This window comes from Falco naumanni, chromosome 1 (genome assembly GCF_017639655.2).
Source record: "Falco naumanni isolate bFalNau1 chromosome 1, bFalNau1.pat, whole genome shotgun sequence".
In the NCBI taxonomy this organism is placed as follows: domain Eukaryota; kingdom Metazoa; phylum Chordata; class Aves; order Falconiformes; family Falconidae; genus Falco; species Falco naumanni.
This window is the reverse complement of record NC_054054.1, coordinates 93,567,173-93,580,678: the sequence shown is the minus strand read 5'-3', so window position 1 is coordinate 93,580,678 and position 13,506 is coordinate 93,567,173.

Genomic DNA, 13,506 nt, shown 5'->3' with positions numbered 1-13,506 from the left:
CTACCTGCTAGAGTCATGACATCAGATGCACAATCCCCACCAGCACCTACACTTGTTCCTCCAGGTTATCGTTATAATTAGTCCTACTAAAATAGTCCCAGCAGACCTGCTGGTGTGACACACAGATAACCGCAAATGGTCAGAAGTCTTTGCTCCCATGTGCTTTCCTAGCAGTGAGCAAGGTCCTGAGGAAATAATATAGCCTGTGAAAAGCTTGAAAAATATTTGCCTGTGGACTTCTCTGTTTCTTATGGGCTTTACTTCCCACCGATGGCAGGGTTGGAAGTGCTGGTGAGCACTTAGATTCATCCACGGGCTTTGGAAGAGTGGGAAATTAAACCTGAAATCTAAAGGACTGTTTGTAAATGCTTGTTTTTAGTGGGAAAACCCTGAAAAAACACTTGCACAGATTTCTTTCTGCATTGCCGAGTCATGTTGCACCTGATGCTCCCAGTGCCTCCTGCAGGGCTTTTGCATGAATCAACATCTGTGCCATAATGCATGTGAAATGTAACTAATGTATAGCCAGAATACTTATCTTAGGGTATGAAATTTCTCTCCAAGCCTGTGCTTCTGAAGGAATTGCCTGTCATGACAGTGCTGGCTTCCTGGGCCCGAGCACGAGCCCAGGGGTGAGCACAGAGCTGCGTTAGGGTGTCTGCAGTGATGAAATCCCTTCCTCACCCTGCCTCTCCCAAATGCCACATCCAAACCTACAGGGTCCTGATTGCACCCTGGTGGGCTCTAAAGCAACATTGCCACCAGAAACATGCTCCTTCTGCCCAGACAGCTTTGCTTTTCTGCTTGTCATTTCTCTGCTCTCTGAGCAGTGTTCCCTCGGGATATATAACTGAGTTTTATAATGAAGCACCTCTCACCCAGCACATATTAAATAAATTTCGGTTGCCCTTTATTAGACAATAATGATAGCAAGATTTAATTACCTCTGCACCCAATGGGGACATGAATTTTAACCAATATGACTAAATCTTCCCAATAGTGTAACTGGTGGTGCCTGCAATTGAGGGTCATTTCCAGTGCATCAGTGGGTGGTGACAGAAAAAAAGCCTTCCCGAGGAGTGTGGATCCCAAACTGAGACCGTGGGCGGATGGAGAGACTGAGACAGGTAGGGAGCTGCTGATGCGAGGAACCCAATTAAACAATGAAGCTTAGCAGAGTTTCCAACCCGTGTCAGAGGCTAAAGATGCAGGGAAATGTGTGAAAATCCAGGAGCTCACAGAGATCAGCCAGGTCAGGGTCTCTGTGGGATCTGCCCTGGGACTGTGATGCTCTCTTCACATCTACTACATTTTCAACAATTTCAAACACCTTCTTTCCCCCCCCCCACTTTAAAGAAAACAGAAAATGCATTCTCTGAGTGACTCTGTTTGCAGGCCTCTCTGACACGTCTGTTTTGATTCACACTGAAAACTGTGTCACCCAGATACATACCAGGCACCGACAGTTCATGTTGTGCTTTTCACAGTGCGAAGAGAAAAGAGTTCTCCAAGTGCAGAGGAAGAGGGGAGAGCTGGGGATGGCAGAGGTGGGATGAGTAACCCCCATCCAAGCCCTTCTCCAGCAGCCGTGGTGCTGCCTCTGGGTCTTCCTGCAGCTGAAAGGAGCCTTAAGGGCTGGGGAGCCATGGAGGACCCTATACTGGAGGGCAGTAGGACAGGAATCCCCCTTGCCCTTCGGAGGGGCTCAGTTTAAGCCTTCTCTGCACAGAGCCCTGCCCCAGTTCTGTAGGTACTGGTGTAACAAAGAACTGGTCTAAGATTTGTTCCAAATCTTTCAGGCACTGTCGGTTTCATCCTGCTCATCAAAATATGATGCAAACTGGTTCAGCTGGGTTTCTCCCAGTGCATTGTTTCCACAGGCTCCTGCCCCTTTGTTTTCTTCCAGTTTTGCCAAGCATCCTTTGATGACAAGGGGCCATGAGCCGACCAGCTCCTTGCAAAGCTCCTGGGGACATAAAACTCCGCAGCACCCTCGGGGTGCCTGTCCCAGCCTTCATCCTTTGATGTGTTTGTGTGTCAGCACTCGCAGGTCATGCTTGGTTGCAGTTCCTCAGCAGGCTCCCACTCCAGGTCCTCAAAGGATTTCCCAGAAAGGTAAAATCATCTCATTGTATCAGTAAACAAAAGGACAAGGCTGAGAGAAGAGAGCTGGCAAGTGTGTGTCATATTTTCGCTTGCACGCTTCATGTGATGGGAGTGCTGGGCTGCAGGCAGGATGCTTCCCAGGCTTGTGGGTCTCCTGCCTGGAAACAAACCTGGCCCTTGCTTTATTCTGCTCGTGCAGCTCTTCATCTGAGCTAGTCTTGAAAGGACTCAGCGAGGCTATTTCAAAGCCTATGCTGAGGTTTGCAACTTGTGATTCAGGCCTTTCCATTTCTTGCCAAATTTCATGTCTTCATTTTCCAGTCACCATTCCTGGAAAAAATGAATTGTCCCTCTTGTTTTCTCCCCCAGGTCTTTTGCTCACTTTTCAAAATGGAATGATAAAGAATTAGGCAATCTGGAAACTGGGGGGCATGAAGTGCTGGCAAAGATACCATGTGAATCACCTATTGCCACTTATTTTCTCCTGCTGTATTTTGGGATGCAGAACATATTCTGGCTGCCAAACAGTGGCCATAAGGCCCTTCCAGTGGTGCACTGGCATCCATCACCCCTCTGCAGCATCCCTGGGTGACCTTTGTGGCAGGAACCATGGCAGAGTGGCCAGGGGGTAGAATTTCATCCTTGTCCATTTATGAGGCATTGATTTTTGCCGGGGTTCAGGCAGGGCAGCATTGGGGTGGGCAAGGGATATTTGCAGAAGGTTCGGCTGATTCAGCGCACAGCTTTCAAGAGCTATTCTTTTCGGGAAGCAGTGGGAAATATCTACATGATGCAGGCAGAGCTGACCCACAAAGCCCAGTTGCCACATCAAATATTCTCAGTACTTGTCCACCCCTGATCTGCTCCTGGGGTCGGCACAGCCCAGATACGCAGACCGCAAAGCAGCTGTTGCTTCTGTTCCTGAATGCATCAGCTGTTCCTTCTCCACTGACTTCATCTCTCTCCATGTGTTTTCATCCCTGCAGCCCTCACTGCTTGGCCCTTCTACCACGCCACAGCACACATGTGGTTAAATACCTCTATTGTATTAAAACAAGGGCAATGCCCCGTAATTTCCTCTCCCTGAAACTGCTGGGTAATTACACCTGAACTTCTGAAGCAATTCCAAAAATTAATGAGATAAGAGATGCCCCCCAGATTATAGTAACAACCCTTTAGGTTGAGGAAGAGCTTATTCCTGGCTAATTACTGTAGGGCTGATTGGATGGAAACTTGTGCTAGCCTGGCTAATCATGGGGTCAGCTCTCCTGCAGGATGACTGGTCACCAGGCAGCGTTTATGGTCTACTTGTTCCCTGCCTGTTCTGCTCAGTTCTCCTTGTGGGCAAGGGCAAGCAGAAATCTGGGAGTACAAGGAGACATGTCTAACAGCACCCACAGGCTCTTGGGGTCCAAACTTTTTCAGAAGCAAGCGTTGCACAGCCACTGAAGCCCCCAGTCGCTGTAATGCAGCGAGCCCCATGGAGAGGACTCCCCAGTGACAGCAGGACCTGGAGCACTGGGGACCCCCTCGTGGCCCTGCCTGTTCTCCTGCAGCAGCGACCTTGTGACTGTTGGTCTGTGGTGTCACAGGGGTTACATTTTCCAGATGTTCTTGGCATGTGTTGCTGACTCCTGGTGGGGAATTACACCCTTAAAGCTGCCCAAGTGGAGAGGTCCAGCTGGTCCTTTACCTCACTGTGTGATGCAGGCACAGGACAAGGATGTTCTGGAAGAAACCCAAATCAGAAGACCAGGAAGGAAAAGAAGGAAGGAAAAAAACCCATAGGTGGACTGGAGATGGAAACCTCTAAGCTAAGCAGGGTGCAGTGGGCTACAGAAGAACCCTGCACAGAACAAACCTGTGAGCCAGGGCAATGCTTATTTTAGGGGATGCAGCATCACCAGGGCAATGCCTGCATTTCTCCCGGCAGCAGGAGTTACTCCTTCCAGGCTGCTTTGCGAAGGTCCTGACTGTCCTCCAAAGAGCCAAAATCCCAAGTACAGCAATGTGGTGAGACCAGGAGAATCGGGGGGAGCTTCGAAGCCCACTGCCACTGCTTCAGTGCCAGCAAAAGGCAGGAAAGAAAGAATTTGGGGGTTAAAAAGCTCTTGACACATCTAGTAAGAATTTCAGAGGTTTTTAATGTTCAAGTCTGTCCTCAGTGAAAGAATTTTCCTCTGAAAATGACATTCACTGCTCTGCCAGCTCCATCTCCTCAAGCACTCGGGTAGCTAGAAAGGCAAGGTGAGCCACACAGGTCTGTTCAGGGTCCTGCAGCAGGAGGAGATGCACAGCTTTACTCCCAGCTCTGACATTTCCTGCAGCCACTGCTCTTCTAAGGCTGCCACGCTGGCTGCAGCCACCGGTCTTTGTGGCTTGGGGTGGAAACAGGCATTTTGGTGTTTGATGCAGTAGGAGAATACAGACCGTTTAATTTACCTGTAGGAAATGTCTCTTTTATGTAAGTTGTAGGAAATGACAGTCCTGACTCGCACGGGGCTGATGGTGAATCTGCGTTCACCCTGGCTCTACGTGGGCCATCTGGATAAATGTTGTTTGTTGTGCCCAGAGTCACCCTGTGAAATGATGGTGTCGGGTCTGCGTTCATTTGTAATGTTGGCTTAGACTGGATCCTCTTCAGGACAAGGCTTTCTGCAAGTCATGGAGCCAAAGAGGGCACCAAGCATGAAGATGGACAGAAAATGGAAATCAAGGAAAAATTAATCCCCAGAGACTCCTTGGTTAAACGCTTCTTAATCTGAAAGGCTAAAGCTGATACAGATGCTGCAGGAGATAAAAGAGATGCCGTGTTCCCCTGGTGGAGATTTCTGGATTTCCCAGTGGGATAAGTCCGCTCTTGTGGGGGTCACTCGTTGTCCAAGGACTCCTGTCCCGCTCCCCAGTGGCCCTAAGGCTGGCCACTGCAATTTTAAAGTTTGGCCAACCTGCCAAGCATATTTATATCAGGGAATGTAAAGTCCTGACTTTACTGTGGCGTCCTACTTCCACGGTGTTTGCACACCCTCGTAATGAGGGCACTGGGTTTCCTCCAGCTCCCTCCTGGTGGCCCCGTCCCGTGTGACAGCATTTTGAGGCTGGCTGCTCCTTTTCCAGGCAGGTTTCTCTCAGCCCAGTGGCACGTTTGACTGACATTTGCTTAGGAGGAGGAGGAGCATTCACAGAGCTGTGAAACTGTTGTTTGTGGGGAAACTGGGATGTGCTAGATCCGAACGGAGCTGTAGCTGCTGGAAACTGTCTTCAGGGTCCTGCATCTCTGGAATTAAGCACATTTCTCCAATGAGGGGTTTGAATCGGCCCCAGCCATTCAAAACCCAGCTGTCCACAACTTTTTTCTCCTACACACCTGCGAGGGTGTATTAAGGGCTGGCGACCGAGGTCTCCAAGGGCCCCATTCTGGCCAGTGGTTCTCCCAGGGGCTTTTATGCCCAGTGGGAGTTTGCTCACCACAGTTACCTTATTGAAGCCCTAGAACCTACCCAATGGACCTACTAGCCTCACGTGCTTGCAGGAACTCAGACAAGGAGCTTTACCAAACTGTAAACCATTTATGGTTTCAGGTTCAGTAAAACAGAACAAACTTTTTAAATGCTGCTATTTTCAGTTGAAAACTGACCATTCAACATTAGCCCATCAAAAGCTACTCCTGCTTTGAACTGGTTGCCACTGTTTTTCTGACTGTTCTTATGGAAATGCACGCAAGAGTGGTTTCTGAGTGAGCAGCATATTCGGGAAATATTCTGAAAAGTTATGGTAAACCATTTATTACGAATGTCATCAGTTGTTTTTGTGGACTAGTGGACTTTAAAAGCCTAGAGCAAAATTATTATTCCAGTTTTCTCATACCTTAATGTTCTCTGTAGTTGCTAGTCAGTGCCAGAAATGAAAGTCAAAGTGCAAGCAATGGCAGGAAGCTGGTTTTGGGGTTGTCTTGCACAACTGTCTTATTATTGTCACTTGTTCAGACATCCCTGTTGGAAGGACAAGCCCCAGAGGTGGGTCAGGGCCCTGAGTGCACCGACGGGCTGTCATTGCCTTGACCAGCCTGTAACCATCTCTCTGCAATCCCCTTCTGCACCTCTCCCCTCTGTCCCAGGGGTTTAGCTGCCACCCCATCACCACACTCCTCTCTGCATATGTCAGAGAAACAAAGTCCCCCAGGAGTCCCTGTAGAGAAACCCCCAGCTGCCTGCAGACAGCCTCAGCCAGCTGAAGGCACCTCCTGAAGCTGCAGCCTGAGATAACTGTGCCTTGCTGGTGTAGCATGCTCTGCATTACCCTCTCAGTCCACGCAGCCTCCAGAGACAGGGCACCCTGCCTGGGAGTATCTGCAGCTTGGAGCTGTTCTCTTCCGAAAAGGAGTTTAAAACAGTTTAAGAGAAGGAGCAGCTTTCCAGAGTGCCATTGAGCATGTTTCAGTGTTGTTAGGGACTCAAAAAATCATGTTTTTTTATTTTTTTTTCTAGATTATTTCTAGGACGATCATGCATGTGCTTGCAAAGCGCAGGACACTGAAGTGGCTGAAATCACACCCTTCTGCAGGAGGGCATTGGCAGACCCCAAATTACAGAAGGTCGCTGTAGAGCAGGCAGACCCCTTGGGGGGTCTCTGTTGGGTGTTGCAGGCTGCCACCATCAAGTATTTCTGGATGCAAATACTTCCAATGGAAACTTCATTCTGGTCTTTTACTGGAAGTGCCCACTTTGCATGGAAAAGAAGCCCTGGAAATAGATCTGTGTCCATCTGTGTGTCTGTTTGCTTCTCATCCTCATGCGATTCTCTCCGAGCTAGCTGCCTAAGGGACTCCACTTGTGTGCACAGAGAAAGAGAAAGCCCTTTCTGGTGGGTCTACAAAGGGCACATCCCAGAAAGGAAATAATTGCAACAGAAAGCCTGAACTTTACGGTTTCCACACAGCGCAACAGCACCTTTCTGAACTAGCTGATGATAGTTTTGCACAGAGAAAAGCAAAAAGTTCTCCCTGAGCATTTGCAATGCCATGGGGAATAATTGAAGAGAGAAAAAGGTGAATGTTGTGAGTGGATTTTTCCCTGTGAATGCCTGTCCTCTGCTTTTGGGAAGCTCTTGAGTTGAGTCACCTGGTGTGCTGGGGGTCCCAGAGCTGTTCTGGTCCCTCTCCAGCTCCGTCATGAAGGTTACGCTGCTCTGACACATCGATCTGTTCGTGTCCCTGCGAGCCTGTGACCCGTGTGTGTCCCTGACGGTGGTTCGGTCCCACCTGTGGGATCAGCTTCTTGAACGTGGGGAAGTTTAGTGCCGGTTTCTGCTCTGTTCCTTAAACAGCACAAGTAGAAACTCTGTGTGTGACCGTTTATTCCTAGTGATTCATAGCCTCTCTCAGCAGGAGAGTAACTGCCAGCTGCTAATTAAATATCAAACCTGAGATGCAGAGTGTGCACAACGCTAAGCCCTGCATCTTATTCATTTGGGTGGCATTGTACTTGTGGAGTGTTTCATTCAGACACAAAATTAAGCCCTGTGGAATGAAAGCTTCCTTTAATAGCTTCCTGAAGGGCTGGTGGTTGTTGACACTTTGTCCTTGCATCTGTCCGACACACTTCTGGGTGGGGGAGGAAGAATTTCCATCTCTCTGAGGATTCTGGTGCAATTGGTGTGGTCTGTCTGTCTCGTGGGAACGGGAGCAAAACCAGGTAGAAACTGCAGACAGACCCAGCTGCAGAGGAGCAAATTTTCCCTGGGAGTGCAAGGCAGGTGTTTTATACATGATTGTCTGCTGGAGGCTTGGCAATCGAACCGACAAGGCTCCTTGGTCCTTTGGATGCACAGAGTACTCGGTCCCTTCAGTCTGAGAGGTTTGCACCTGAAGGGCTGCAGCGAGAGGCTCCCCCTCGCTCCTGCGCAGTCACTCGCCCTAAGTGAGCTCCCCATAAAGCAGAAAGGGCAGCTGCTGACCCGGACAGCAAAAACTAACTCGTTCCTGGCCTTATTCTGGTCTGAATGCAGCAGCCCAGCTGCATGTGGCCTCTGAGCAATGGCACCACAGCAGCCCTGCAGCTCTGGAGGTAGACCCAGCACCTGGTAAGCCGTGAGATTGCATCAGAGCTCTTTAAACATTACAAATAGTTTTATTTAGGTCAGGAATGAGTTCTGCATGCGTGTATATCCACCAGTCTGCAAACACAGGGCATCACACCAGGTACAGTGCCTTCAGACCTGACTCCAGGGCATGGTGTTGTCCCATGTCTTAGCTCCCGCTCTGGTCTTGCTCATGATCCTGGTTATCCTGCTTATAATGCAGTTTTCCCAATTTTCCAGGCCAAATCATGAGCTCTTGCTACCTACACACAGTGTTCATACTCCAGTAGGAACTGGAGAGGTGCTTGCAGCCTGCTGCGCCTGCTGGACACTGCCTGCTCTTTGCAGAGTGATGCTCTTTGTGTGATCCCATCCCACTTAGCCTGCTCCCGGGGACTAGCTGCTGCTTCTCTGATTCACTGGAGCCCTCTGGACTTTCCCTGGTACAATGGGGAGCAGTGTTTTTTGCCTGAGGTTTTATTTTTGCTGCGTCAGCTTAATAAAAGGCAGAACCCACTTCTTTTATGTGAAGGGCAGAAATCTGATTGATCCTTTGCTGTCTGACTCTCAGAGAAAGGCTGTGTGATTGTCTGGCTTTTCATTATGTTATCTCTGCTGATTTTATTTCTCATTCCAGCAAGAATCTTTAAATTATACTCTTTGGACAATAAATCCCAGCAGAAACACATCCTCTTTTCACAAATTTTAATGCTTCTAAGCTTAGATGGAGCTCCTTTTGGAGCACTTTTCCAGGAGACTGTCCCCATTGTTTTAAGTTTCTTCTTTTCTCATTTTCAGGATGATCCGTCGGAAGCAAACATGCAGCATTACTTCAAAAGCTTAATTCAAATCCTTGGTAAGGACATTTTCACCATTTGATTTGCTCTCATAGCTCCACAGTTGTCACTCCGCCATCAGCAACACCCTTGCCTTCCCAAGGACTCATGGCAGAGGGTCCAGAGATGGTGTCTTTGCAGGCAGCTCCAATTTCCCTGCACTCACTAAAAAGCAATGAGATCTTCCTCTCATTTCCAAACCGACAGCTGAAATCGGTTGGAGAGACTGCGCCTGCAACAAGAGGAGGGGAGGCAGCTTGCTCAGAGGGCAGCACTTACGTTACAGGCAATGCACAGTGAGCCTGATCAACTGACTCATCACCCAAGTTGCAGAAGCCAACAAGAAAACCCTAACACAGACATGCAGTCAGTGCAGCAGTCCTCAGGCAATGGACCAGGTGGGAGATGGGTTTGGGATGGGTTTTTCCTCCTTTTTTAGTCATAATGTATAAAAAGACAGTAGAAACCTAGAGATGTCTGTGCAGGTGAGGTCCCTTTTGAAGCATCTGGATGAAACCCCACAGTCCATAAGATTGATTCCTGATTTCTTCCATTAAGTTGGCAGCATTTTTCTCTGGGAGTTACGTTTGCATTTAAAAGCACTCCTTGCATCCAGCCCTCTCAAGACAGAGACTTCCTTTTGGAGACTATTTGTGACACCCCCCCACCCCACCCAAGGTGCAGCAAATCCAAGCCTTTCTCCACCTGAGAGCACCTCCTGGTACTCCTGCCCCAGCTTCTCTGCAGAAAGCTATGGCTGTGTGGGATGATCCAGCCTCCCTGGCTTTATTCTCACAGCCTTGAAGGGGAGAGGATGAATTGTAGTTACTGTGTTGTGCCCTGCATAGCAATTGGCATCCTTGTAAAAGGAGGTGTTCACCTGACTATCCCAGGAATACAGACCTGGATAAGGTCCCAGGATGACTAACCGAGATGCAGGAGGTGACACAAAAAACATCAAATCACCCCTTTCTTCAAGGCTCACAAAGCTTTTGGCAGGAGGTAGGCTTCCTGCCCTCTTTGTTACTCTACAGCTACAGCCTGTGTGCTTTACATCCTCTGACTGCCGCTCCAAATGCTGCCGTGTCCAGGTGGTACCAGAGAGCACGTGGACCCCAGAACCCAAGGATCAACGTTCCCAATTGTCCCCTGCAGAGCCTGGAGGGGTTCAAGCCTGTGGGAAGTGATGAGACTCTCCAACTTTAGCAGGCATCTCCCACAGCATCACCCTCAGCACATTAGGTCTCCATCCTGCAGATCAGCAATGCTGGCTTAGCCTGCCACGACACGTATGTACGGAGCAGAGGAGGAGCAATGAGGCTGTGTTTTCCCACAGTGGAAAGCTGATGTCCCACTGGGCTGTGGCTGCAATTTCAGGCCAGCTCTTGCTCTTTCTCTCTGGAAGAAAACCTTTGATTTATGTGCTACACCTTGACTTTAATCACAGGCTGCAAGGCGTGGATCCTGAACGATGCACCTATGCTCTATCATGCTGCCATCCTGCACAGCGGAGAGATGCTCTGTCCTGTGGGAGCATGTGCTAAGCCATGGAGTTATTAGCCTGCTCCCTCCATCCAGGTGGAGAAAGCCAGAAATAATCTATGATTCTGGTCATTTGTTTAGAGCACTGCATTTTGCAGCAGTTATCCCCATATCCCCTTCCCCAGCACTCAGGTTTCCTGGGGTGGATTGAGGCCCCGTGATCCCTTATTAGTGCAAACTACATCTTCCCCAGGGGTGCTTGATCTATACATTACTTCTTTTGCCACTGATTTCTCTTGTTGGAAATAGGGCCCCACAAGAAAGTGTCCCCGATCTCCCCAGGGTGACACCAGGGAGGGGCTGGGCAAGCAAAGCACAGGACACAGACAGCATCACATCTGACCAGCTGGCCTGGGGAGGGTTGTTAAAGAAAGACATAGAACTTTTACACTTTTTTTTTTCTTCTTTTTTTAAAGAAGGAAGATTCATAATCCCCACAGGAGTCCTACATCCATTGCTTTTTTTTTTTTTCTCTGGAAACATTGTTAGCCCCTGTGCAGAAGGGAAGGGCCATATTCCCACTGGAAAGCAGGGCTGAGACAGTTTTTCAGCCAAATCCATTCCCAGCTCAGTTTGCCATCCCAGCCAAGTGAACGTGTGTGCTGGAGGAAGGGTGAAGGTAGGATCCAGCCCTGCATGGGAGGATGTCAGACATCCTCCATTTAGCAGCAGTATGTGCTTGCACCACCTTAAAGCACAGGTGGAGCCAGGCCCAGGAGGTGTGTCAGGTCTGCTCAGCCCCGAGCTGCTGCACAGCAGCGTGGCCATGGTGGACCCTCCGTAAGGGTCACCAGATGGTATTTTTCCTTAGAAATCTCAAAGTCATTACATTGAATGAAGTGACAATGATATGCCTGAGGCTTGCAAAGCCTTAGGAGGGGGCAGGCTCCTGCGCAGCCCCGCAGGACGCAGCATAGAGAGACACGACACCCCTTGGCATGATTGAAGGACTTTCTGTGCTGCTCATTACTGAGGGTTCAGACTTCAGGAGGGACCCAGCCCCATGTCTTGCAGAACTCAGGCCAGAGAAGCCCTCCCAATGATGCTGCACCTAGCTCTCGCCCAAACTGAGGAGAAAGAGCAAACTTCTCTGAGACAGGCAGGCTTGATTTGTGAATGCCAATTAATGGAAAATTAACTGTCCCTGTTGGCAACCAGTCCCAATGGTCAACTCCCTCACTGTTACAAATTTGCTCCTCATATTCAGCTTGTTCCTTCAAGCTCCATCATACAGCCATCGGATCATGTTCTGAGTTTTCCTCCTGATTTAAAGCAGCACGCTCTCAGAAATCTGTTCCTCAGGAACATACCTATGATCATCTCTCTTTTATACCTTCTTTCAGAGCGGCTCAGTTGAAAGACTGAACTAGATGAGTCAGTGCCTTTCCTGAGCCCAGCATGCTTTAAAAAAAGTGCTTGCAGAATTGGTGGCCAGGTATGCAACAGCATTGCCCTCCCCATCCAGCCCGGTGCTCCAGGGTCGTGAACCACTTGCCATGCTTGCTGGGTTCCCAGTTCAGCTCAGCTTTCTGCTGCTCAGCATCTGGCCCGACCGCGGTGACAGCGGATCCCCCGGCACAGGACTCAGCACAGCTCAGGCTCGGCTGCCACAACACGCTGGTGGTGTGTGGCAGTTCATTTCCTGCTCTGCAGATTTTACCAGCAATTACTTCTTTTATTATTATGATTCTCTTGCAGATCAATAAGAGATAACGGGCAGCAATGGGCTGAGAAAAGATCCCCAGGAGAAATTCCCTCTTTAAGAGAAGAGAACACAATGAATATACCCACAGAGTGACTTAGCAGCCACTCTGGGTACCTGAATTTAGTAGTTAGCTGTCCTGGAGATCTCAGAGCTTTCCTTGCCCAACATGTGCATTGGCCCATGGATGCTAAGTCCTGCAGAGCCACAGCATGACCTAATTTGCAGATGTCATTGTCAGGACCATCAGACTCAGGATTCCCAACCCATCTGCCCTGCAGGTCTGGATCCATCTGACACGGTCACAGCACAGTTCGTGCCAGAGACTGAGTTGTTGGCCCTGTGGTTGTGTCCACATTAGGTCCCACAGGAGTAAAGACAGAGGAGAGGCTGCTCGGGTAGGACATGGAGTGTAGGCTGCCTCTGCCCAAGAGAGATGCAGAAGCCCCCTGTAGGACACAGCACCACACGGTCAGGGATGCTCCTCATCTAACACTCATGAGAAGGAACAACCCAGACTGAGGTCCCCAGGGGAAACAGCAGGAGAAACCCAGCTGGAAAATTACACCTAAATACAGGACAGACATCAGCCACTTTTCTCATCGCTTGCTGCTGGCAGAGGGAGATGTCTTCCCATCCCTTGTGGAACAGTCACATGTGGCTTCACCAGACACCTAGCTCCTCCACTCCAGCATGCAGAAAACCAGGACAGGGACTACGGTGGGAATTCCTCCTCATCCCAGAGTGTTCAATACTGCAGCACCCAAAAGCTTTAGACCCAGGAGAGGAGCAATACCTGGGTGCCTGGCTGTGGTGATCCTCCTGCGATTTGCCCCTGTGAAATTAAGCTGCATTGCCTGAGAACAGGCAGCCCTGGGACATACTCACTGCTGTCTCCCCTGGCTTCCCCACCTTTGGAACTGAGTGATGATGTTCCTGCCTAGTAGGTAATCAGCACCTGCCACTCTGCATGAGGCTGCATCTTCTTGCTGAGCTGAGCGCAATGCTCTGGTGCTCAGAGGAGCTCAGGTGCTTCTCTCTTTTTCAGTGCAAGGACCATTGCAGGGGCTCAACCATTTGAATATTTGCTTCTATGTTTCTTGGATGTTCAGCCCTGAATTTGCATTTTCAAGCACCTGAGTCCCACACCTCTGCCTCTAAAGTGCATACCCCAGGACAAAAGCACATGTGATAACAAGTGTATGCATATCGTGCTGGGAGAAAAGCAGCTTGCTCATCATC